Consider the following 27,475-nt stretch of genomic DNA (forward strand, 5'->3'; position numbering starts at 1 on the left):
ATTTTAGACTATCAGCGCTGCAAGGACGCTTTGAGGTTATCTGTTCTAACTCCCTCATTTCATTGCAAAGACAACAAAGACACAGAATACTGAGTGAAGTCTCAGAATTTAGGCCAAATTCTATCTTAATAGGAACTTTAAACTCTCAATTTCTGACTCTCTGACTCTTTATATGTATGAAAGTGTTTATGTTTGGGTATATATTCTTAAGCAGTGACCTGAGAAGATAAATAGCAGTTCCAAGAAGAGTTTACAGTTTTTCAGAAATATTTTTTGCATACATGTATACAATACTTTATGGATAACAGAAGGTGGTTGTACATGCCCTAAATAAAGGATGCTGGATGCCATCCTTCCCCTGTGGGTGCTTAAGAAAATTCTTTTTTTTCTAGAATAACATTAAAAATTATGGAATAAACACACATTTCCATAACATAGTACAATAAAAAAGTGATTGTACATGAAACTGCAAATCAACTATGCACAGCTTGCTATTTCTTTCAAAAATACAACAAAATTATCATGTAAATTTCCTTTTTAATCTTCTCTCCCTTCCTTCTCCCAATCTAGAGATAGCCACCATTAGACACAAATAGGTATATATGTAAAATTATATTATACATATTTTTATGTATGCAGATTTTATATGTTCTTTATACTTATTTTGGTATTTATAATAAGCAAAATAATTTACTTGCTCAAAAATCACTTATGAAGACTGTAGTCCATGGGGACTGAATATGGATTATAAGATAGTAATTTTTACCTTTTTTATTGTTATTGTTTGCTTGAATTTTTTTCTTTTTCACTTTTTTCTGTTTTGATCTAATTTTTCTTGTGCAGCATGATAAATGTGGAAATATGTTTAGAAGAATTGTATGATTTGGGCAGCTAGGTGGCACAGTGGATAGAGCACCAGCCCTAAAGACAGGAGGACCTAAGTTCAAATCTGACCTCAGACATTTAACACTTCCTAGCTATGTGACCTTGGGCAAGTCACTTAACCTCAATTGCCTCAGCCAAAAAAAAGAATTGCACATTTAACCTAAAAATATATATATATATATATATACAAATAATGAAAAAGACTGTAATCCTTAAGAAATATCTTGTTTCTCAGCTAATATGAAAATCTGTTTTGCATGACTTAACATGTATAAGTTATATTAATTTCTTGCCTTTTCAGCGAGGAGGGGAAGAAGGGAGGGAATTTAGAACTCAAATTTTTTTTTTAGAAAATGTTAAAAATTGTTTTTACATGTAAATTGAAAAAAATAAAATATAAAAATTTTTAAAAAGAAGAAACATACTATATGTTTCTTCAGGTCTCTCAAAGGCATAGTAGAAGAGGTATTTAGGAAGCACTTTTGAGCCTCCTAATGGAGAGTAAAACAAATGTAAACCAAAGCCTAATGTGGTTTGGGGAAAGACAATCCTATATGTTGAGTGCTGTGTACACAGAAAGAGAAAAGATGTTTGATTGGTAGAGGGTCTCCTATTTCATCCAGCGCCATTGCCAGTCTATATCTGGCCACTGGACCCAGATGTCTCTGGAGGGGAAAGTGAGGCAGGTGACCTTGCCCAGCACTCCCTCATTAAATCCATCTCACCTGCATGTTATGGTATCACATCCCTGATGTCATGGTGCTCGTGGAGAAGGAAGGACAAACAACAGAATGACTGGAGATGTGATTGAGTTCTATATTGTGTGGTGCTGAAAGAAATGCTATAGCATTTCAGAGGAGAGGCAGATCAATGTGGGGCTAGAACTATCAGAGGACAGTTAAAGTAGGACTTAATTCAGGCTTTGAAGGATAAAGGGAAAAAAAGGAATAATGTTTAAAAAAAAAAAGGATTGACATTCAGACAAGTGTAGATCTCTGAGCAAAGGTGGTTGGGCAAGGGGAGGAAGGATGTGGTGCATCCCTCTGACTGATAGAAGGTGGTGAGACAGGATCAGGACCTGTGATTTCACTGGGATAGGGAAAGGAGGAGATTCTCTATTAATGAAGAACAGTATCTTCTCCTAGATTCTTAGAGAATTCTCTGGGAGTACTGAGACTTGCCTAGGGTCACAAACCAATACATGTCACAAGCTGATGCTGGGTGAAACAAGCAGAATTAGGAGTGCATCATACATGGTAACAGCAAGATTGTGTCATGATCAACTGTGAAAGACTTAGTTCTTTTCAGTGGTTCAGTGATCCAAGGCAATCCCAATAGACTTTGGCTAGAAAATGCCATCTGCAATTCCATCTGCATCCAGAAAGAGAACTATAGAAATTGAATGTAAATTAACACATGTTATGTTCACTTTTTTTTTCTTCTGTCGTTTTTTCCCTTTTGTTCTGACTTTTCTCTCCTAACATGATTCATAAAGAAATGTGTATTTTAGGGGCAGCTAGGTGGCTCAGTGGATATAGTACCAGTCCTGAAGTCAGGAGAACATGAGTTCAAATTTGACCTCAGACACTTAACACTTCCCCAATTGCCTCAGCAAAAACAAACAAGAAATGTGTATTTTTTAAATATATGTGTAAAAACAAAATAAAATGCATATGTAGGGGAAAAATTAATATTTGTCAGAGACAGGACTAGAACCTTATTGAGTTGAAGACCAACTCTTTATGGATTCTCTTTTTTTTTTTTCCCCCTGAGGCTGGGGTTAAGTGACTTGCCCAGGGTCACACAGCTAGGAAGTGTTAAGTGTCTGAGATCAGATTTGAACTTGGGTCCTCCTGAATTCAGGACTAGTACTCTATCCACTGCACCACCTACCTGGCCCCTGCATTCTCTTTTTTTAAAAAAATTGATTAAAATACTAAAAAAGTCTCCCCTAAGCACCAAAAGAAAAGAATAAACCCAACTCCCTCTTTCTCCCTCTTTCCCCCCATTTATACTTTCCCTTCCTTTGATCTTGTTTCCCCAAACCGTAAATGCAATAGTCCCATCAGGCAATTTAGAGTTTCTGAGGCTCTGGGTTGTGCTGGAACCATTGCAAACCCGCTCTGGAGATTCACCCTTTCCAGGAAAGTCTTTGGAGAGAGAGAAGATTCTGGGATGAAGTCACCATGTAGGGAAGCCAGACCAAGATCATTTACCACAGGAGAGACTTTGGGAAATTCCCCCTTCAGTGAAATCAGAATTTCTCTCAGTTGAGTAGAGGTATCTCCAGAGTCTGCTGGATGTAGCTCATGTGGACCATGGTGATTATTAAGTTTTTAGTGTGAGCGAACATTTACTTGGGAAATAGGCAAATGCTATAGGTATGGTCTTGATTTATAGATCTATTGATTGTCTAGACTTAAGATTATAATGGAGGAAATGGCAATAATGAATATTGAATTTTTAAATAAAAAAAATTTTCCCCCAGAGAGCCAGTTTACCAGCATATCCCCACTGGCTCTCTCTCACTAGTCTTCTTTGAGTCTCTGTTTCCTTACCTGTTAGATGAAGGGTTGGTCTAAAAAAGCTGGTAGATGTCTCCCTTAGGCAGCTTGGTGTGCACTGGATGTATCTCTGGGTCTGGAGTGAGGAAGACCTCAGTTCAAATCTATAATCAGACATTTATTCAATCTCTATTTGCCTCAGTTTCCTCAACTGTAAAATGAAGATAATAACCTCATCTACTTAGCTTAGCACAGTACCTGGCACATAATAAGTGCTATTTAAATCCTTTTTTCTTTTCCTTCTCTTCCAATTCTAAATCTTATGTTCCTATGACAGAGCTGTTTCTGGTTGCCATAGCAATAGCTGCAGTGCTGATGATGACAATCCAGTCTGCATTTGAGAGGAAGGAGTGGTAGCAGCTACCATTTCATAGCCTTGGCACCAAGTTGGTAAGTCTAGGTATCCTATCTCAATTTTTAAAAAAATCTACATAGTAGAAAGAGCAATAGGACAGGACCTGGATTCTAGTTCCAGTTGGCAAATTATGAGTTAAGGGGTGCGTTACTTCTGCTTCCATTTCCTTCCCTTTCCAAGAATAAGATTAGATGATATCTCTAATGTCCCTTCAAGGACTGATATTCTTTGATTCTAATCAATAATGGGAATCTGGATTCTATAACTAATAGAATCAATAAAACAAATCTGTAGTCCTGCATCCGAGGCACAGAACTTCCTAGATATCATGCTTCCAGAGTGAAAGATGGAAAGACAATAGTAAATGAGATCAGTTTGGTGACTGATGACATAATTATGAATGGTTTAACAGGAGCTTGGAAAGTGGTCAGAACTCAAGTGCCTCAGGGATATGTGCTGAGCCCTATTCCACCAAATATTTTTATCGTCTTGAGATAATATATGTAAAACACTCTGTAAATTTCAAAGTACCATAATCTCTTCTTATTAAAGACATACATAGTATGTGTTAAAAAAAATGTTAATTTGTGTTCATCTCTTCATGACCCCATTTGGAGTTTTATTGGCAAAGATATTGGAGTGGTTTATCATTTCCTTTCCAGCTTGTTTTACAGATGAGGAACAGGTGCTTAAGCCAAGTGGGAACTTGGTCAAGAGCTCCCTATCCAAGAGAAAGCAATCCCATTGGGATCCTCAAGGGGAAGCTTGTTTAGGGGGAGGAAGAGAAGAAACACATGGTCGGTTTCATTTCTGGAATACCCTCCCCTTCCCTTTTGGTCTCTCCAGAGCTACCAATCTTTCAAAGGGCATATCAAATCTTGCCTGCTCCATGATCACCCCCACCCGCAGAGATCTCTGCCTCTTCATTGCTTACTGTACCACTCATTGGCCAGCTAGTAGTTAATGGTTTTCATGTGTTAGCATTACATTTTACAATGAGACTGGAAGCTCCCTGAGGTAGTAGGGTAGCATACCTTAAATTTCTCTCTACCTTATGGGACCTCCCACAGAGATTGGGCTCTGTACATTTCTATCCTGAGTTGATGAAATAATAATAATAATAACTCTTATTTATGTAATGATTTACAATTTACAAATTGGTTTCTTCACAATAACCAAGCAGGTAGGAAGAATAAATGCTTTGTTGAATTCAGTTGTGTCCAGATCTTTGTGATCCATTTGGAGTTTTCTTGGCAAAGATACTGAAGCAATTTACCATTTCCTTGTACAGATTTTTAAAAGATGAAGAAACTGAGACAAAGAAGGTTAAGTGACTTGCCTAGAGTCACACAACTAGTATCTGAGGCCAGATTTAAACTCAGGAAGATGAAAACCCAGAACTGCAATTATGATGTCACCTAGCTCCATTTAATAGCTAATAATACTATCATTTAAATGACACTTTTAAGGTTTACAAGATGATTTACATATATTATCTCATTTGGAAATCACAACTATCCTGGGAGGTAGTCATTAGTAACCCCATTTTACAAATGAGGAAAATGAGAGTGGGGCTAAGTGACTGAATCATCCAACTAGTAAATGTCTAAGTCTGAACTTGAATCCCTTACTCTAAGTCCAGTACTCAATTACTGGGCCATTTAGTTATCTAGATGAGGAAAATGAGGCCCCAAGAAATTAAACTACTTTTCCAAAGATAATTAAATTGAATGTTCTTTTTCATATTGCAAAAGCATATTCTGAAGTCTAAGCAATAGGAATCATAAAGAGACACTGGACCACTTAATCCTCCAGCCTGAGCTGGAAAACTACACCGAGAACACTTTCTCATTCAGCAAGGGGAAGGTGCCCTGACCTGCTGAACTCCACATATTTTTCAAATTTCAAGTGGAGAAGAGGGTCACTAAGTACAGAAGTATCATCTAAGCTCACTGAAACCCAAATCTGGGACTTACCAATCAACCTTTTGAGTGGAATGTGTTCTCCCAAGGGGATTCCCCAGATGGGGAGGAAATATATTCAGCTGTCTGTCTTTTGCCTTTTTAATATCTTTCCTTGTGGTGACAAGGAAAGAATACCAGAATGTGGGTTTCTGACCAAATTCTTCTCTGACAACCTGATGGTCTTGTGTAAATAGCTTAATCTTTCTATGCCTCGCTTTCCTACTCTGTAAAACTGGAGAGACAGATTAGATAATCACGTTAGACTCCTTTCTTTACTATAATCTCTGATCCTTGTAGGGAAAAAAATTAAAACCTCCAATACTTAAATGACGTGATAATGAGGATGATGGTAGTAGTGATGGTGATGAGAGCTAACATTTTAATGGCACTTTAAAGTGGTCAAAGAGTTTTCTATATATATTATGTCATTTGAGTCTCACGACGATCTTATGAGGTAGATGCTATTATTATCTTTATTTTACAGATGAGTAACTTTCTTGAGGTCATGCATTTACTAACTGACAGAGCTGGAACTCAAAATCCAGGTCTTCCAGTACCAATATTTTTGTCACTCAGCTCTCTTCTGGCTTTATTGTTTGTGAAATGAATAAGCTGGCATTCTGGCTTTCAGATCAGACAACTGTGCATTTGGCTCAAGTCCCTTCAGAGGTTTAAGGGAAAAGGGACAGAACAAGGACAAGAAAAGGAGCCCTATCAGAACAAAGAGAGAGGAGAGGAAAGAAGCCAGGGAAAGAGGGAGGGAGGAGAGAGAAGGGGAAAGAAAGAAGTGAAGGAGGGAGAGACAAATAGAAAGAGACAGACAGAAACAGACAGAGAGAGACAGAGAGTTGTTAAAGGGTCATGAACGGCATTTATTTTTTTTTTTTGCCCTACCTAATATCTCACACTGGTTCAAACAGATGAATTCTGAATCAAAAGGCCTAAAAACAAAGTAAAAGCTAGGAAAACATTAGATTATTTACATTGTCACCTCCTGAGTTTCCAATCCAGCTGAAAATGTATTTCATTTCAGTCATGTTCAACTCTACATGACCTCATTTGGGGTTTTCTTGGCAAAGATACTAGAGTGGTTTTTCAGTTTATTTTACAGATAAGGAAATTGAGGCAACAGAGTTAAGTGACTTGCCTAGGATCACTAGCTAATAAGTATCTGAGATGGATTTGATTTCATGAAGAGTCTTCCTGACTCCAGGCCTAGTACTCTTATCTATTGCACTACCTGACTGCCCTTCCTTTGGTAGAGTATGTAGTTTATTTTATGCATTGACATCACAAGACTGACAAAGGGGACTATGTAATATAAAGGATTAACCTATTGATCTAACCAGTTTTTTAAACTGATTGCTTTTAATTTGGGACCAATCTAGGAGTAAGGAATTCTCACCTTAAACTTTGTTTTAAAAAGTTACATTTATATTTATTGACTTAAAAGCATCATTTAAATCTTCAATAATAATAGCTAACACCTACACATATGTTAAAATTAGCAAAGCACTTTATATATATATAATTTTACATAATCCTCACAGCAGTCCTGTGGGGTAGGGCCTATTATTTTCACCATTTTACAGATGAGGAAATTTGTCTTCAGAAAAGTTAAGTGATTTTCTCTGTCACCATGTAAATAACAGAGATGGGATTTGAACCATGAATCAAAGTCCTTGAGATATAAGGAATCAGGGTAAGGATGGGGTGGGGGAATCCTAGATCTGGGATTTAGAACTACAACTCTCCCCTAGATGATTCTGTCCCTACTCAGCCAGAGCTTTTCTGAGCTAAAAAGACCTCATTGGAACTGTAAACTGATCCAATCATTTTGTAGAGCCTTATGGAATTATACCCAAAGACTTACAAAACTGTGTATATCCTTCAAGCTAGCAAGCTCAAGGTAATCAGGGAAAAAAGGAAGAGAACCTATAATTATAAAATATTTATAGCAACTTTCTTTGTGGTGGCAAGGAATTGGAAATTGAGAGGATGCTCATCAATTGGGGAATGACTGAACAAGTTGTGGTATGTGATTGTGATGGAATATTACTTTGCTGTAGGAAAAGATGAGCTAGTTGATTTTAGAAAAACATGGAAAGATTTGCAAGAAGTAATGAAAAATGAAACGAGCAGAAAAGAACATTGTATGCAGTAACAGCAATATTTTTCAAAGAATAATTGTGAACAGCCAAGTTATATAAGGACTCAAATCTTCCAAAAAGTACCTATGAAGGAAGATGTTATATATCTCCAGAAGGAACTGATAAACAGAAGTACATGTAATATGTTTTACATATTTTTATAAATCTGCATCAATTGGGGGCCTTCTCTATTTTTAGAGTGGAGAAGATGGGAGATAGTTTGGAAGTTAAAATAAATACAAATAAACATAAATAATTAAGAGAAAAATAAACAAAATAAATCTCATCCCAAGGATGACTGATTCCTGAAATATTCTGAAGAATATTTCAGGGATCAAATGCTTCCTAGACTAAGGAGTCATTTTCTAGTTACCCTTCAAGACTCAAACTCTCCTTACACTACTTTGGCAGTCCAATGAAGCCTATGGGCCCCTTCTCAGAGTGATGTTGCACAAAATAAAATACATAGGATTACAAAGGAAAATAATTATGTTGAAATATATTCATTAAAATACATTTTTAAAAGTCATATATAGATCACAAACTAAGAACTGCAAAGGTTTTCAGAAATTATCTTTTTTAAAAATCAAGCTCTGACTACAAAAAGAATTCTATTTTTAGCAACTCATGTACTGTGAATCCTATGCCTGGCTTCAGGGAGACCTTTATGGAGCAGTTCTCTCTGACTCATGGCAGAAATAACTGACGGAGGCAGATCCCTGGTGACTAAGTTACAGAATCCTGAAGATTAACCTTGGGCACCAATGAGCCATTGCAAATTTAGGCTGTTTCCATCAATATAGGCAGGCAGATAGCATCTCTCATCTTTCCATACATCTGGACAAATTCAATTAAAGATTATTGGCTTGGACTTTTTTCAGCTACCCTGAGATTACCCCCCCCCCATCCCTTCCTAAGGATAAAGATAATATCTTATTCTATCTGGAATTCAGCAGCTTTTCATACCTACATAGCTAAGAATTTCAGTAAAGCCCAACAAATATTTATGAAATCCCTACTATATGTATAATGGGGCAAGCTACATGATACAACGGCTAGCACAGAAGCCCTGCAATCAAAAGGATCTGAGGACTTTAGACACTTAGCTATGTGATCCTGGGAAAGTCACTTAAACATGTTTTCCTCAGTTTCCTGTGAGAGAGAGAAATGGAAAACCATTCTAGTATCTTTGCCAAGAAAATTCCAATTAGAATCTTAGAGAGTCAGACCAACTGAAATGACTCAACAGCAACAAAATATGTATGATGACTAATTCCAGAATATCATAAAGCTAGAGCCGGAAGGAATCACAAGCAATACACATCTGAAGTAGAATATAAACCCAGATTCTCTGAATCCCAGGGTCATTGCTTCTTCCCATACTACATTAATTTCCCAAGTGTCTTACTTTCCTTGTGTGTAAAAAAGGGAATGGAGAGAGGTTTAACTAGATAATTTATAAGATCTCTTCAAAATCTGATGTTCTGTTATTCTTTTATTCTAATTGTACTATGCTAGGGATTAGGGAGTGAAAAGGATAAAACAAAAGATAATAATAGTTAAAATTTATATAGCATTTATTATGTGCTAAGCACCATGTTAACAATTCTGGGCGTAGGGGCTATTCCTAGTTTTCATTCATTTCTGACTCTTTGTGACTCCATTTGGGATATTCTTGGCAAAGATCTTAAAATGGCTTGTCATTTATTTCTCCAGCTCACTTTACAGATGAGGAAACTGAGGCAAACAAGGTTAAATTACCTTCCTGGGGTCATACAATTAATGAGAGCCTGAGATTACATTTGGGTTTAGGAAGATGAGTCTTCTTGATTCTAAAGTCTGAACTCCATCCACTGTGTCACCTATCTGCCCTCAGATGCTATTATTAGTCCTGTTTTACAGATGAAGAAACTGAGGTAAACAGATTAAGTGCCTAACCCAGAGTCATACAGTTAGTAAATGTCCTAGGCTATTTTTGAACTCAATGCATTATCCACTGTACCACCTAACTTTCTCTAAAAAAATTTCCCTTTAGAAATTTCCCTTTAAAATTAAAATTCCCTTTAAAAATGCATGTTATATGTAAAATGTATGGGATTTCCTGTCATCAAGGGGAGGGAGTAAAGGGAGAGAGGGGATAATTTGGAAAAATGAATACAAGGGATAATGTTATAAAAAAAATTACTCATGCATATATACTGTCAAAAAATTATAAATAAAATTAAAAACAAAAAAACAAAAATACACACACAAAAAAAATTTTTAAAAAATAAAAATTCATGTTATATGCATGCATTTAGTATATACTTGATGATGAATAAAAAGAAAAAGAAAAGAAAAAGTCAGATTTTTGAAGGTGCTTTTATACAACAGATCAGATGATAATTTTTGGTCAACATCTGTGATTTAATCTAAGTAACTTCTCAGTGAAGAAGCTCCCTGCTTAATGAAGATCCATAATTGTTCTGTAACTTACAGTATTATAAAAAGGATTTCCGGGGCAGCTAGGTGGTTCAGTGAATAGAGCACCAACCTTGAATTCAGGAGGACCTGAGTTCAAATTTGGTCTCAGACACTTAACATTTCCTAGCTGTGTGACCCTGGCCAAGTCACTTAACCCCAGCCTCAGAGGGGAAAAAAAAAAAAAAAAAAAAAAAAAGCATTTCCTGGGATTGTGAGAATTGAAGTACTTTGGCTTGGATCACACAGCTATACTCTTTCAGGGTCTAGATCTGAACCCAGAGTATCCTACATTTTGAAACCAGCCCTCTATTTAATTGATTAAGTGATCAAGACAATTTTTCCCTGACCTAGGTGCCATGGTTTTCTTGGGATGGCAAGAAAGACAAGAAATGGTTCACATTCTCTACCTCACTCTACCTCTACAGCTTCCATGTTCTAAGTATGGGAATACAGATGATCTTAGAGAAAAGGTGGAGAGATTGGTGGAGAATAGAGAAATTTTACTACACATGCTCTTCCTGAACTCCAGAATTACTAAAAAGAAAACCAAATAATTTTTTAAAAGTCCTAATATGATTTATAAATAATTATGAATTATTACTTAGTCATTAATACTACCCCTAGACGCACAATCGACATTTAATTTGGTTAGCATTTAAATGCTGTCATCTACTTCCATCTTTACTAGTAATTGGCTTCTGTGGTAAAATAGAGCATGAGAATCCTAGTACTCCACATCTATCAAAGTTTGAATTTTTTTCTATTTATGTCCTATATACCAAAACGGGACTTTAAAAAAACAAAACAACAATAACAAAAAAAAAAACTGCTATGAAGTCCTATGAAGGAATATAGAAGGAAAGCGGTAGAAGAGACTAAGCAATTGCTTAGAAATTTACTGTAACAAAATGGAGTCTGCTGCCATATTCATTCATCCCATTAGATTGTGAACTCCTTGAGGGTAGGGAATGTTTTTGCCTTTCATTGTAATCTCAGCACATAGCTAAATTCTCTCTATATTTTATAAATGAGGCTTTTATCAGAAACAAATGCTATAAAGACTATTTTTTAGCTTTCTGCCTTCCTTCTAATCTTGGTTGCATTGGTTTTGTTTGTGCAAAAGCTATCTAAGTTAATATAATCAAAATTATTTATTTTGCATTTCATTATGCTTTTTGTTTTTTCTTGTTTGATCATGAATTCTTCCCTTCTCCATACATCTGATAGGTAGACTATTCTTTGCTCTTCTAATTTGTTTATGGTGTCCTCCTTTATGTCTAAATCATGTACCCATTTTGACCTTATCTTGCTATATGGTATAAGATGTTGGTCTATATCTAGTTTGTGCCCTCTTAATTTCCAGTTTTCCCAGCAGGTTTTTTTTTTTTAATCAAATAGTGAGTTTTATCTGCTTCTGTTTTATGGGAGAGTTCATTTTATTCATATTCACAGTTATGATTAGTAACTGTATATTTCCTTTTGTCCCATTTTTCCTACTTATTGTCCTCTCTCCTTTTACTTTTGTCTACCTCCTCCCCCAATTTGCCCTCTCTTCTGTCAGTCCCTCTCCTCCTTTTCTTAACCTTTACTTTTCCTACTTCCCTGTCAAGATAGATTTTTATATTCAACTGATTGTGTATATGATTCCCTCTTTGAGCCAATACTCATGAGAGTAAAGTTCAAGTGATGCCCATCAGCCACCCTGCCATTTTCCCCTCCGCTATAACAGGCTTTCCATGTTTCTTTATGTGAAATAATTTACCCCAATATATCTCCCCCTTCTCCCTAATAGGAGTACTATTAGTGGTACAATTATGTAGAATTACAAATATCACTTACCAAGTTGTGATGTATATTGACGGTTAAATTTTTTATTCATTTTTGGTCTTATCTTCATAAAAGCTTGAAATCCTTCTTTTTCATTGAATGATCATTTTTTTCCCTTGAAGCATTATGCTTACTTTTGCTGAGTAAGTGATTTTTGGTTGTAGTCTTAGTTCCTTTGCCTTCTGGAATATCATGTTCCATGACCTCAGATCTTTTAATGTTGCAGCTGCTAAGTCCTACGTAATCCCTGATGCTTGAACTGTTCCTTTCTGGCCACTTACAGTGTTTTTTCCTTGACCTAATGGTCCTGAAATTTGGATATAATGTTCCTTAGAGTTTTATTTGGGAACTCTTTTCCTGAAGTAATTGGTGGATTCTTTCAATGCCTATTTCGCACTCTGGTTCCAAAATAACAGGGCAGTTTTCCTTGACAATTTCTTGAAAGATGTTGTCTAGCTCTTCCATTTGATTATGAGTTTCAGGCAGTCCAATAATTCTGACGTTGTCTCTCCTGGATCTATTTTCCAGGCCAATTATTTTATCCAATGAGATATTTTATCTTCTATTTTTTCATTCTTTTGAATTTGTTCGATTGATTCTTGAGGGCTTATAGAGCCATTACCTTCCAATTGCCTAATTCTAACTTTTAAAGTGTTTTTTTCCTCAGTAAGTTTTTGTACTCTTTCCATTTGGCCAATTCTACTTACTAAGCAGTTGTTTTCTTTTTCCAAACTGTTGATTTTTTTTTCAGAATTCTCTTACATCACTCATTTCTTTTCCCAGTTTTTCTTTTCCTTCTCTTATATGATTTTTGCTAATTTTTGAACTGTTCTGTGAATTCTTTTTGTCCATAGGTGTTTTGACATTGTTCTCTTTTGAGCTTGTGTTTTATCTTCCCTGTTAGCCTGATAATTTTCTAGTCAGATTCTTTGTTGTTGTTGTTGTTTGCCTCTTTTTTGGTCTTTTTCCTTTCTCTTAAATTTGAGCTCTGCTCCCCATGGTGGAAGGGATACTGTTTCAGGTTTCTTGTGTCAGAAACTATTGGTCCTAGCTGTTTACCTGGGGCTGCATTGATGTTGGCCTGAGACTTACAGAGAACTTTCATGTCTAATGCTACACTGAGGGGATGAGGGAGTGGGTAGCTAGTGCTCCTGGAGAATGATAGTAAGTTCTTTTATATACACACACACACACACACACACACACACACACACACACACACGGATAATTTTTTAACATCGACCCTTGCAAAACCTTGTGTACCAAATTTCCCCTCTTCCCCCCACTACCTCCCCTGGATGGCAAGTAATCCAATATATGTTAAACATGTATAATTCTCATATATATATATATATTTCTGCAATTATCATGTTGTACAAGAAAAATCAGATTAAAAAGGGGGAAATGAGTAAGAAAACAAAATGCAAACAAACAATAACAAAAAAAGTGAAAATGCTATGTTGTGGTCTATACTCATTTGTCACAGGCCTCTCTCTGGGCTCTTTTCATCACAAGACCATTAGACGTGGCCTGAATCACGATAATGATTTTGTTTTATGGGAGTGTTCATTTCATTTGCATTCACAGTTATGATTACTGTATATTTCCTTTTATCCTATTTTTCCTACTTACTGTCCTCTCTTTTCTTTCACCCTTTCCCTTCTCACTAGTATTTTGCTTCTGCCTGCTACCTCTCTCAATCTGCCCTCCCTTCTGTCAGTCCCTCTTCCCTTTACTTAATCTTTTCTCCTCCTACTTCCCTGTCAAGTAAGATAGATTTTTATATTCAACTGATTGTGTATGATTCCATTTTTGAGTCAGTTCTGATGAGAGTAAGGTTTAAGTGATGACCAATGACCATCATTACAAATTTGGTGGCAGGGGAGTTGTGCCCACATGAATCAGTGCAGAATCTTCATTCAATAATCTTTTTGCAGGCAAGCCACTGAAGAAATTTGTGCTTTAAGTGGCTAGACACCCGGTGTCCTGTGGTCCTTGAGAATGGGGAAGACTTCACCCACAGCAAGGTTTGGAGTACAAGCAGGATGTCATTCTTTTTGATCTTGGGAGTCTGCAGAAATTTAATCAACCATCTGATGAGTCAATAGAACAATGGTTGCTGAGAATATAGTCAAGTAGGACCAATGCAAAACTTCTTCATCTAAGACACAGAGATCTGTCAGTTTAAATACTCTGTAGAAGACAATTTATACAAAGTCAGACGTTCTAGACGGTACTGTCCCAGTCCTTTTTTTAGGGAGGGGGCTGTCACAAAGAGTTGTATATACCCACCCCTCCTGTAGGCAAGACTAGTGTCTAGCTAATTTAGTTCTGATACTGGAAAAAATTGAGATACTCAAAGGTCATTGAACTGTCAACAAAAAGAGATTTACTTAGAAATAGCATACTCAGCAGGAATAAAACATTTATCTAGGGTAAAATGTCTTATGTGATGACTTGTTTTGTCCTTGGGATATCTGCAAGAACCGAACTCCATATGGGAGGGGCTCTTTTATATTATTAGGGGAACAGGAAGCTGGTCCAATCACAGGATATCTTACTAGATAATATTATTCCTACTATCTCTCTCTCTCCATTCCTTTCCCCAATCTGTCTCTCTCCCCTCAGGCAATTGGAGTTAAGTGACTTACCCAGGATCACACATCTAGTGGATGTTTGAAGTTGAATTTGAACTCAGGTCCTCCTGACTCCAGGGCTACTGCTCTCGCCATTGCATCACCTAGCAGCCCCCTACCATATATCTTAAAAATAACTTGCCCTCTGAGGCAGTTAGGTGGCGCAGTGGATAGAGCACCAGCCCTGAAGTCAGGAGGACCCGAGTTCAAATCTGAACTCAGACACTTCACACTTCCTAGCTGTGTGACCCCGGGCAAGTCACTTAACCCCAACTGCATCAGGAAGGAAAAACAAAAAGAGAGAGAAAAGAAAAATTCCCTTCTACATTCAATTTCCCTATGGTCAACAGACAAAAGGGTAAAATTGTTGAAATAGATGGATTTTGGTGGACTCTATGCCATCATATTCCCCACCTTGTATAAACACAGTCTCACCTCCTTCCATCACCCTCCATTGGGAACAATTAGATTTTAGCTTCTAAGTGGAAATCCACCTAAAGCAGGCTTTAGCAATGGGCCTTCCATACTACATCAACATATAGCCCTGGACAGAACAACTGATGAAATTTGAGTGGGAGATCTAAAAACCTTCTGTGGATTTTTATTAAGTCAATAGCTGCTCTAAGGATGTCTGGAAGAGGCAAGGTGCCCACTGCCCCATTTGGTGAATTGTAACCTCTCCCTCAAGGATCTATTCCACCTGAAATATGGGATTGATAAGGAAAAAGATTAATGGCCAGTCATGATACTAGTAAAAGAGAGTTGTGCAATCCAATGGGCCCTATAGCCCCATCCACATTTGACATTCTCTAAAGTCCCTAACTTACTTGGAATAGTATGTTAGGAACTGGAAGTTGAACTATAATATTAGGGAACTCCAGCAGCTCCATTCTGACCTCTTAGCTTTTGTGGATGTCTTTAAAAGGGCACAGATTTATTATTAACCCCCTCCCATAAATGAGGCTCTAAGAAAGATCACTGGCTAGGGATCTCTTAGCTGCTTTATTACAAAGGACTGATCTACGATGAGGATTAGTGAGGAAGCTTGTTCTTGGTGCTGCTCCTGCTCATTGTAACTACTTTACATCAGCAGACCCCTGATGAACGGTTAATATTTCTCATCACCCATCACTTGAAACAGATCATTGAGATCCAGAACTCAGTTCTTCTGGAGACAAGAGACAAAGCTTATAATAATTTTATAATATTAATAATTGGTCACTTCTTCAAGGGACCAGTTACATTGCTTGTCACTCTTTTTTGTTGTCTTTCTGGTTTTGGTTTTTGTATTGAGTAGCCAAAGATGCTAGACTTTTCTAATCTGTAAGGTTGTTGTTCCATAAGCAAGACACTCCATCCCTCACAGCTGGCTGCCTAGAACACTTTCTCCCCATCTCTGACTTCTGGCTACCCTTCTTCCTTCATGTTTTAGCTAAAGATCCACTTTTCCCAATCCCTATTAATGTTAATGCTTTCCCTCTGTTAATTATCTCCTGTTTTTTCTGTGTATAATTTATTTGTCTATTTTTTTAATTGTCTCCCCCATTAAATTGTGATCCCTTTACATATTTTCACATGTGCCTTCTTTTTTTTTTTTTTAATTTTTTTTTTTCCTGAGGCTGGGGCTAAGTGACTTGCCCAGGGTCACACAGCTAGGAAGTGTTAAGTGTCTGAGACCAGATTTGAACTCGGGTCCTCCTGAATTCAAGGCTGCTGCTCTATCCACTGCGCCATCTAGCTGCCCCCACACATTCCTTCTTAATTGGGGGGCGATGAGTGAGGAAGAAGGAAGAGAATCTGGATCTCAAAGTGTTAAAAACAAATAAATGTAAAAAAAATTGCCTTTATGTGTAACTGGGGAAAATATATATTAAATAATTGAACTGTAAGCTCCTTGAGGACAGGTTCTGTCTTGTACACCCTACTTTGTGTCCCCATCCTCAGCACAGTAGCAGACACTTAATAAAAGATTATTGCTTGTCCTTCATTCTCAAAGTGGGCCATGACCTCAGAGGGGTGATGTTATGATGTGCAAGTGAATTGGATTTAAGTGAGGGAGAGCTGTACAAAGTCACCAATCTGACTTCCTCTTCCAGAACCATCTGGGTGCAGTAGCAAGATAGAAATCATAATGACCAGAGATGGCCCTGGATGCATTGGGAGACCTTGGCCTTTTTAGGCTAAGGTCATTAACAGGTCTCAGTCTGACTGAGACAATGCTCAATTGGTGATTAAGGTTTGATAAAAATGAAGCAAAGAATGACCTTTTTTACCTAGTCAAAAAATGTAAGCTAGAGTTACCAGGGAGGGTTTCATGGAGGAGGTGAGACTTTGGTTGAACCATGAGGATAATCAGTCCAAGTGGAATTTTTTTTTTCCTTCAAAAGTATCCAACTTTTTTTTTTTTTGTCAATTACATATACAAATAGTTTTAAACATTCATTTGGAACTTTGAGTTCCAAATTTTTTTCCTCCCTCTTTTCTGTCCTTCCCAACACAGCAAGTGATCTAATATAAACTCTACATATATAATCATATTAAACATATTTCAAGTGTCATTTATTAAGTACCTACTATTTGCCAAGCACCATGCTAAGTGCTAAGTTTACCAAGAAGTGATTACTGACAGACTGGCTGAAATCAGGATTTTCTGGTAATTAATCTAAGACCAGTTGAATGATGGAGAGCCTTTCAAGATCATTAGGACCATTCCATTAAGCTAGGATGTAAAAAGAGCAACATCTACTGAGATCCTTGCCACATAGATTAGACTAATTTTTGCCTAAAGGATAATGAAGCCATCTTCACATTAGCCACACATCTACCTATATAGATGCTTTTATCTGAATAAAAACTCTTTCCATCTATGATTTCTGCAAAACCAGGTTTAGCCTATGCATTTCTTCCTGCTTCTGTGGCAGTGCTTTCTCTATCTTCTCTTTAATTTTCAGTCCAATATTTGTCATTTCCCCCTATCTAGACTATATGTTGTCTTCTCTTTTTAGAATCTAAACTTTTTTATTAAAGATTTTTATTTTTCAAAACATATGCGTGGGCAATTCTTCAATATTTGCCCTTGCAAAAGCTTGTGTTCCAATTTTCTCCCCTCCTCCATGCCCACCCCAGAGGGCAAGTAGTCAATATATATTAAACATGGTACAAATATGTTAAATCTAATGTATGCATATATATTTATACAATTATTGTGCAGCACAAGAAAAATCAAATCAAACCAGTAAAAAAAAAAAAAACAAGAAGCAAAATGAAATGCAAGCAAGCAACAACAAAAAGAATGAAAATGATATATTGTGAACCACAGAATATAAACTTTTTGAAGATAGGTTCTGTCTTGTTTTTGACCTTAGCATAATGACAGGCAGATAGTAAGCACTTAATAAATGCTCTTATCTATCCATTCTCAGATATTACACTGCTGACATATTGGCCTTTCCTTTTCTTTTAATCACTAGTCATACATCTCCAATAGCTACCATTTGATTGTATTTGTGGAACCTCAAATTTAACATATCCAAGATTGAATTCATTATTTCCTCCTTTCCATTTTTATTTCTTTATACAAGAAATTCTCCTCATTCACTCAGGTTCTGAAATCTCAATCATCTTTTCCTTTTCCTCTCTCCTTATATCTTCTTTCTCTCTTCTGTGATTCCCCAATCCAATCTTTTGCTATATTCAGTTTTGTTAGGTTAAATATGGGCGATTCTTTTAAACATATTTTCATATTTGTCATGTTGTGCAAAAAAAATCAGACCAAAAGGGAAAAAAATCATGAGAAAGAAATAAAGAAAAAGTAAAAATATTATGTTTCAATCCATATTCAGTCTCTATAATTCTCTCTCTGGATGCAGATGACATTTTCCCATCACAAACTTATTGGAATTGTTTTGAATCATCACACTGTTGAAAAGAGCCAAGTTTATCACATGTTGGTTGACTATCACATAATCTTATGATTACTGTGTACAGTGTTCTCTTAGTTCTCTTAGATGCTTCACTGTAGCATCTGTTCATGTAAGTCTTCCCAGGATTTTCTGAAATCAGTCTGCTCATCACTTCTTATAGAATGATAATATTCCATTACATTCACATACCATAACCTATTCAGCCATTCCCCAATTGATGGGCATCCCCTCAGTTTCCAGTTTTTTGCCATTATAAAAAGGGCTGCTACCAACATTTTTGCACATGTGGGTCCCTTTCCCTCTTTTATGACCTTTTTGGAATACAGACCCAGTAGTGACATTGCTGGATCAAAGGGACTGCACAGTTTTATTATAGCCCTTTGGGCATATTGCTCTTCAGAATGGTTGGATCATTTCACAACTCCAACAACAATGCATTAGTGTCCAAGTTTTTCTGCATCTGCTGCAACATTTACCATTATCTTTTCCTGTCATCTTGTTACTATAATCTAATGATCCTACTTCCACATCTCTTGAAAATGAAATATACCTTCCACTTCTTGACAGAAAGGTCATAAAAGGAGATATATATTCTCAAGTATGATTAATATTTTAAAACATATTTGTTATATGTTTATACGTATTATAAATATATTATTTTTATATTATATAATGTTATATTATATTATAAACATAATTGCTTCTCTTTGGCCAGGATATGGGGGAATAAAGATAGATTGTAAAGAACTCCAAGCACTGAATGGCAAGAGTGCCAACGTGTGTAGCATGTGTGTGTGTGTGGATGTGCATGGGTATGAGGAAGGAATTCAGTTTTCTTGGCAGGTAGGGTAAGATGAAGAGTACTGGGTACCTAGGAATAGAGAGAAGGTGTTGGAAAGGATCAGGCAATAAAAAAAATTTAAGAAACTTGGGAAAGAAACTTTACCTATTCTGTTAATTCTCTCCTGGAATTATCTACTTGGAATACCCTGGTGTTGATGAGTCAAAGGTCAAGCACCTGGAAAAAAAAAAAGGAGAGGATTGCAGTGAACAGGGAAGTAAAAAGCAGTAATGGTAAATCAACAGGCTGAATAATCAACCCCTGAATAATTGAGAATAATCTGCTATTATGATGTGACCCTGGGATGGAGGCCTTGAAAGCCAACCCCAGCTTTTCTCCATAGGAGAGGATCTAATGTTCAGCTCTGTACTATTAATAAAAAAATAGTAATTCCCTTATTATGGTTGAGATGTAGGCAGGAAGAAATAGAGTTCTCTGTTACTGAATTATTTTGCTCTGTTGAGAAGGGGAGAGGCTGGGGCGGATGTGAACTCCAGGCAGTTCTGAGTGATTGTTGAAGTTATTGAGAAACATATTGAGAAGTCCTTAAAATAGAATAGGTAATGACAAGCTATACAAGAACATGGTTATAGAGTCTGCCACTCAATTCTTGAAAGCTGTTTTTCTCCCAAAGGGCTTCAATCTATATTGCTTTCATCTGTATTTGACACTTGGTACAGCCTCCTAAAGCGGCCCAGGAACAAAGAAGGCAGAGTCCCAGCTGCAGTGTAGGTGGATGGAGCCCCAGTGGGTAGGGTGGATGATAATTACTTCCTTATAGTCTTCCTGACCTTCTCAGTGGGAAGGAGCTATTTCCCTCAACAATCTCTCATTCTCTAGAAATATAGAAAAATGAGCCTGACTTTCAACAAATAAGTCAGGTCTGTGGGCCTAGGGAAAGATATCTGTGGTATTCTTCCATTCATGGAAAACGGTTAGTCAACTACTTCACCGATGATTAGGAATGTCCCCAGCAGAAGTCTTCAGCTAATCAGAGGGTAAAGGCAGAGGAATTTTTCTGTTGTGCTGTATTCGTGTTCCATTTCTCTCTTCTCTTCTTTCCTGGGTCCTACTCTTTACAAATCACTTTGATATTTAGGGAGCCAATCACTGAGCAACTCTGTCTAGAGCTGCTCAGCATCTAAATTGTCTTCCTTTTTATTCATTCATTTCCTCTTTATTTGTTCCAGTTCCTGAGGAAGAGATGGCCTGCCTTTCTGCCCCAGGTAAACAACCCTCCAGTAGTAACCTTCATCCATTCCATCTCCTCCCCTTTCTTCAGAGATGTTTGTTCCAATCAGTACTAGCCCTACCTTTCATCTCAAATTTCCCTATTCCCTCCTCACTTTGCCTCCATTGAAGACTGCCCTTCTAACTACAAATGCATTCACATATTTCCTAACTTGTAAGAAAGAAACAAAATAAAACAAAAACAAAAAACTTCACCGTGATCTGGCTATGCTTTCAAGAATTTTCTTTTAACAAAAAATAAAATAAAATTTAAATAAGTAAGTAAATCTTTGGAGAGTTCTCCATACTCAGTTTCTACTTCTAAACTATTTGTATATGTGTATTCATATCATGCTATTAATGAAACCCCACGTCCCATCTTTTCTCTGAAGTATATTACAGTCTCTTTGGTTCTATAATGCATAAATATGTAGTGACTGAGCTGTGGTGATGGATCAAGAGCAGGAATGTGGAGGAGATATATTGATATCTATATCTATAGACTCTATAAATATATCTATATATGTGTGTGTGTTTGTATCCATAGGCCCTGGCACATGCTTTTGTTCTTCAGTCATTTTCAGTCATGTTTAATTCTCTGTAATCCCATTTGGGAGTTTCTTGGCAAAGATACTAGAGTTATTTGTCATTTCCTTCCCCAGCTCATTTTACAGATTAGGAAACTGAGGCAAAGAGGCCTGGCCAGGATCACATGGCTAGTAAATGTCTAAGGCCATATTTGAACTCAGAAAGATGAGTCTTCCTGACTCCAGGTCTGCTACTCTATTGTACCACATAGCTGCTAGCCTGGCAAATATTAGACATTTAATTAATATTCTATTGATGACTGCCATTTTCCTGAAATTACTTTGTATGAAATCACCAATATCCTACAGTGGCTTTTTCCTCCTCAATTTCCCAAGTACCCAAATATCACCTCTAAGGAAACGAATCCCAAATCTTTATCTGAAGCCCGGACCTCTCTCCTTATCTCTGGGACCTAATTTCCCTATTGCCTGTTATCTATTTTAATAGCTAAAGAATTTTATAGACTATCTAGTCCTATACCTCCATTTCATAGGTGAAGAAATTATAAGTGTAGTTAAATAACTTACCCAACATCACACAAAAGGTAAATGGCAGAGTCAGGATTTAAATTAAGATCCTCTGGTTTTTATCAGTCTTTTTACTATCTCTTACTTAATAGTCTTAAAAATAGTCAATCGGCCAACTAGCATTTGTTAGGGAGTTGCCAGAAGCACTGGAAGGTTCAGTAAATTGCCCATGACCACATTGGGGCAGGTAGATAGTTCAGTGGATGGAGTGCCAAATTCAGAGTCAGGAAGATCTGAGTTCTAATCCAGCCTCAGCTAATTACTGGTGGTGTGACCCTGGACAAATCATTTAACTTTGCTCCAGTTTCTTCACCTTAAAATGAGAAGCGGCAGCTAGGTGGCACAGTAGATAGAGCACCAGCCCTGAATTCAGGAGGACAGGAGTTCAAATCTGGTCCCAGGCATTTAACACTTCCTAGGTGTGTGAACCTGGGCCAGTCACTTAACCTCAGCCTCAAAAAAAAAAAAAAAAAAAAAAAATGAGAAGAAGGAAATGACAATGACAAACCATTCCAGTATCTCTGACAAGAAAATCCCGGAGAGGATCTCCACGGAACAACAATAACAACAGAGAGGATTAAATAGGCTTTTTGTTATTTAGCCATTTATAATAATTTGTTCCCAGGATACTGTGTTTCAAAGTTCTGAATGTTTGAAAGATCAGGGGACAGAGGAAAAAGCACTAATTTGAGGATCTGGGTTCAAATTTTTCTTTCCTTGCCTACTACTTGTATGACGTTGAACAAGACACAAAATCCTATCTGGGCTTCAGTTTCCTTATCTGTAAAATAAAGGGCTTGAGAGGCAGCTAGTGATGAAGTCAGTAGACTAGATACAGGAGTACCAGAGTTCATATATAACCTCCGGCACTTCCTGAGTGCTCCCGAAGGCCTCCAAAAAGAAAAAAGAATAATAAAACAAAAGGGCAGAACTAGATGGACTCTAGATTTAGATATACAAGTGTATCACTTACAAATAGGCTTTGGAGCACAATTCTTTGTTAGAGACAATCTGTATAATTGCAAACCACTAACTGGGAAATCAGGAAAGCTGGCTCTACCATTTAAAGCACCTCAGACAAGGCCCAATCCAATCCAATAAACATCTATTATACACCTATTTTGTGCCAGGCACTCTGCTAAGGGCTGGAAATATGATTAATCCAACACATTTTCTCATTTATAAACTGAAGGGATTGATGACTTGTCTAGACATTTCCAGCTCTGGGCATGATTCAAATTAGTTCCTATATGTACGTCGTGTCTCAACTGGATGGTAAGTTTCTTAAGGGGAGAGATTGTGGGATAAAAATAACACTTCAATATTTCAAGGAACTGTGATTTCATCAGTGTGGCTCCAGCATATCAATTTATCAGCTGTGGTTATTCAGTCATTTCAGTCGTGTCCAACTCTTTGTGACCCATTTGGGATTTTCTTGGAAAAGATACTAGAATGGTTTGCCATTTCCTTCCCCTGCTCATTTTACAGGTGTGGAAATGGAGGCACTCAGGGTAAAGTGACTTGTCCAGCAAGTAATTGTTTGAGGCTAGATTTTAACTCAGGAAGATGAACATTCCCTGACCTGATATTTTATCCACTGTACTACAAAGCCAATCCCAATTTAGCAGTATTCAAACAATAACTCTGGATGTTTTTAGCAGCTGACCTTAAGGAATTGTTCTGGTTGACAATTTCATTATCCAGTGGCCAGCTTAGTAATAAGACTTCCCAAATTTAACTAGCTGGGTCTTCATACTGGACCCAGTCTCGAATTTTTTCCTGATTGGCAGGATCTTATGCTTTTCTAGTGTAGTCTTTGATAACTCCCAATCAGATCAATGCTTTGGAAGCTTCAAAGTAGGAGTTTGGGAGAGGAATAATAATCATGGCACATACTTTTGTATTATCTCTTCCCACAGCGGCTAAGATGAATCTGGATCTGAGTAGTTATTCAGAAAATATAATTTAAGGTGAAAGACAATTTGGTGTGTAGTAAACATGCTGTTTGTGGAGCCTGTGTTCTAACTTGTATGGCTTCAGGAATGCCACTTAACTTTCTGAACCTCAGTTTACTCATCTGTAAAATGAGTTAGATTAGATCAGGGTATTAGACATGGTAGTTCATACACACCTGTCATCCCTGCTTCATGCAATTGATTTCCTTTTGTAATGCTATGCATTCAATATTTAAAGACATTCTGAGAAAGGGTCCATATGTAGTCAACTGAATGATAAAGGGGGTGAGAAGCAGAAAAAGACAGAAAAAAAGTATAAAACTCTCTGGACTAAATAAATGTACTTTAAAATCCCTTCTGACTCTGGAATAGAATTTGAAAGGAGCCTATAAGGGGTAAGGCTGATTTATCCCAGTCCACATCTCCCATTATCTAAGATAATCTCTAGACCACTTTCCCTCCTCTAAAACTCACTCTTCTTTTTTCCTTTCTCTTTGTCTATCTGGCGGGCAGCTGAGGCTCTCTCCACTTTCACCCCCTCTCCCAGCCCACTTCATACCTTGCCAAGTGTTTTTCTGGTCAGAATTGCTGAGACCTGCAATCTTGTGTATAGTTTGGATGAGGTGGGCAGCACAGTATCCAATTCAACAAATGTTTATTACGTGTTTGATTTTTGAAAGGCATTGTGCTGGGCACTAGGGATTTGTTCTTCTTTTCCTCTTTTTCCTCTTTTTCCTCATGGCCATTAAATAGATCCCACTACACTAAGCTTATTTAAATTACCAAATAAATCACTGCCCCAAAAACCAGTACAGGCAGGCCAAGGGAGGACGGTGAAGAGGAAGATAGAAACCCCAGACTGACCCTGGTAAGGGAGAGACAACTTCGTCTTACCTTCTTGCTCCTAAGGGGCTAGACTCTCAGAAAAAAAACAATTCTTGGTGGATGTTCTGATTGTCCTAAGGTGCAAAAAGCACATGGGGGCAGCTAGGTGGCGCAGTGGATAGAGCACCAGCCCTGAATTCAGGAGGACCTGAGTTCAAATCTGGTCTCAGACACTTAACACTTCCTAGCTGTGTGACCCTGGACTAGTCATTTAACCCCAGCCTCGGGTGGGGGGAGGGAAAATATATATATATTTAACATGTATTGGTCAACCTGCCATCTGGGGGGGGAAGGAGGAGAAAAATTAGAACAAAAGGTTTTACAATTGTCAGTGCTGAAAAATTACCCATGCATATATCTGGTAAATAAAAAGCCATAATAAAAAATAATAATAATTAAAAAAAAGGATGGATGGGGAGGGTTACAGGATGGTTTTACAATATGATGCTTCCCGGCCCTGGTTTGAGACTTGAAAGCTTTAAGTATCTAGAAAATATATTATACAAATACATTTTGAAAAAATCACAGAAGAAAAAAAGGAAGCTTTTTCTCAGTTATCCTCCTAGATCTTAATCCTTCTCTTCAGTATAGTCTTATCTTTATTGACTTCCTACTCTCCTGGTTCTTCAATACTTGTCTTTTTTCTTTTCATCTGTTTATCATCTGACCTTCTGCTTCATGCTCCCCATCCCTACAACAGTGGTGTTTTCTATGGATCTGTCCTGGCCCCCTTTTCTATCCTTTATACTGCCTTCCTTGGTGACCTCATCCACTTCCCCGACTCTCACCCATTCCCTGCAGCTGAATAGGATCATAGCTTAGATTTGGAAGGAATCTTGGAAGTCATCTGGAAAGTACCCCTGTTATAGATGAGGAAGCTAGAGAAATTGGGCCCCAAGGTCAAACTTGGATGGCTGCAAGTCCTGGAAAGTGAGGAAGACGTGATTGCCAGCGCTGTTTTAGATACTCATTAGCTGTGTGAACCGGGACAAGTCCCAGATTCCCCATTTGCAAAATGGAGATAATAAAAGCATCTATTTATCAATATGGTTATGAGACTCAAAAGAAATAACACATGTAAAATGGCGTGCAAACCTTAAAGGACTACTTGAATTCAACTTATTACTTTATTTATTTGGAAATTTTTTTATCTTTTTTTTTTAGTGTGGGGAAGACATTCTTTAAAAACAAAAAAATTGTTCTAGTTCCAAATTCTGTCCTCACTCCACGAGAAGGCAATGTGATGTTAATTACACAAGTGAAATGTTCCAGCTAAAAATTAAGGTAAACTGAGGCACAAGATTCTGAGGCTGGTCAATTTCTTCCCCCGGGGGCATGGGCAGATGAGAACAGTTTACTCCAATGGCCAGGAAGGTGGTAGAAGTAGACACTGAGAAATGTTAACCTTGGTCAGTCTTCCTGACCTTTGTCAGTGACTCTGGAAGAAAGAGCAAGGCTGTACAACTCTGTCTCACTTGAATCCAATTTACACGCACGTCAAGACCCCACCCCCAGGTCTTCTTCGAAAAACAAAGATCATCATTTGGACTTCCCTTGACAAGGATAAGATGACCCTGACTGGTGGATATTTTAATGAGGAAGTGGATTGTCACGCTAGCTCCTCCTCATTAGGAAGAAGGAATAATCTGTAGATTCCAGGGTTAATTTGCAGATGTGGGGAGAGTTTGTAAGGGCTTTGATTGCATCTGTTATCAAAAGACCCTGTGGAACTCAGGAGGGCAGGATGGGTAAACCCAGGATGAGCTGCCACCGCCCACTGCTTCTCCAGCTGCAAGCTGGCCCACGGGTGTTACAGCCAAAACTCTTTTAGAGTGACAGAAGAATCTGTTATTCATCAATTCTCATGAGTTGTGAGTATGATCCCCAGCACACCCAATGCAGAAGTGGGAGCAAGCTTTATACTCATTCTTTTCTCTTCCCTTCAAGATTCAGATTGGTCAGATTTCCAGTCAAAGTTACAATTGGTCAGATTTCCAGTCAAAGTTACAATTGGTCAGATTTCCAGTCAAAGTTACAATTGGTCAGATTTATAGTCTCTTATATATATATATATATATATATATATATATATATATATATATATATATATATATATATATATATATATATATATATATATATATATATATATATATATATATATATATATATATATATATAATATATATAATATATCAGCATGGCAGTGTGAGGTGAAAAAGCCAGTCAGCTTCTGCATTTGGTAAGCCCCCATTCTGTTTCAGTTGTGGAAATGTATTCACTATGTAATTTATGGCAAATTATTTTATCTCTGCTCAGTTTTCTGATTTGTAAAGAGAAATAATAACGATTGTTTTGTGAAGATCACATGACTGCAAAAGTGCTTAGTATAAAACATGCTATATGAATGTTAACTGCATTATTGGATATAATTGTCTCCTATTTGATAACTTTATGGGTTTTTAGATGTAACCAATATATAATGTCAGTGTTGAGATAAATGATTTCTATGTGTGTGTGTGTGTGTGTGTGTGTGTGTGTGTGTGTGTGTGTAAACTAGGAGGATAGTGCATAGAGGAGAGTCTTTTTCTTCCCCCTTCCCTCTTTCCCTGATTGCAGCAGGGATACATGGAGGAAGGGGTGAGAGGGAGAGAAAGAAAATACACTTAGTTAAGTGAAATT

At 37.3% G+C, this 27,475-nt stretch overlaps 1 long non-coding RNA gene across 2 annotated transcripts in view; it reads right to left on the bottom strand.

Moving 5' to 3' along the window:
* Nucleotides 1-27,475, bottom strand: part of LOC141550683 (uncharacterized) — a 94,363-nt gene that overhangs the window by 43,017 nt on the left and 23,871 nt on the right. For both annotated transcript variants that reach the window (XR_012484663.1, XR_012484661.1), the window contains exon 2: nucleotides 19,714-19,785. This is a non-coding gene — a long non-coding RNA (uncharacterized LOC141550683). The remainder of the gene's footprint in view (nucleotides 1-19,713; nucleotides 19,786-27,475) is intronic.

This window comes from Sminthopsis crassicaudata, chromosome 1 (genome assembly GCF_048593235.1).
Source record: "Sminthopsis crassicaudata isolate SCR6 chromosome 1, ASM4859323v1, whole genome shotgun sequence".
NCBI lineage: Eukaryota > Metazoa > Chordata > Mammalia > Dasyuromorphia > Dasyuridae > Sminthopsis > Sminthopsis crassicaudata.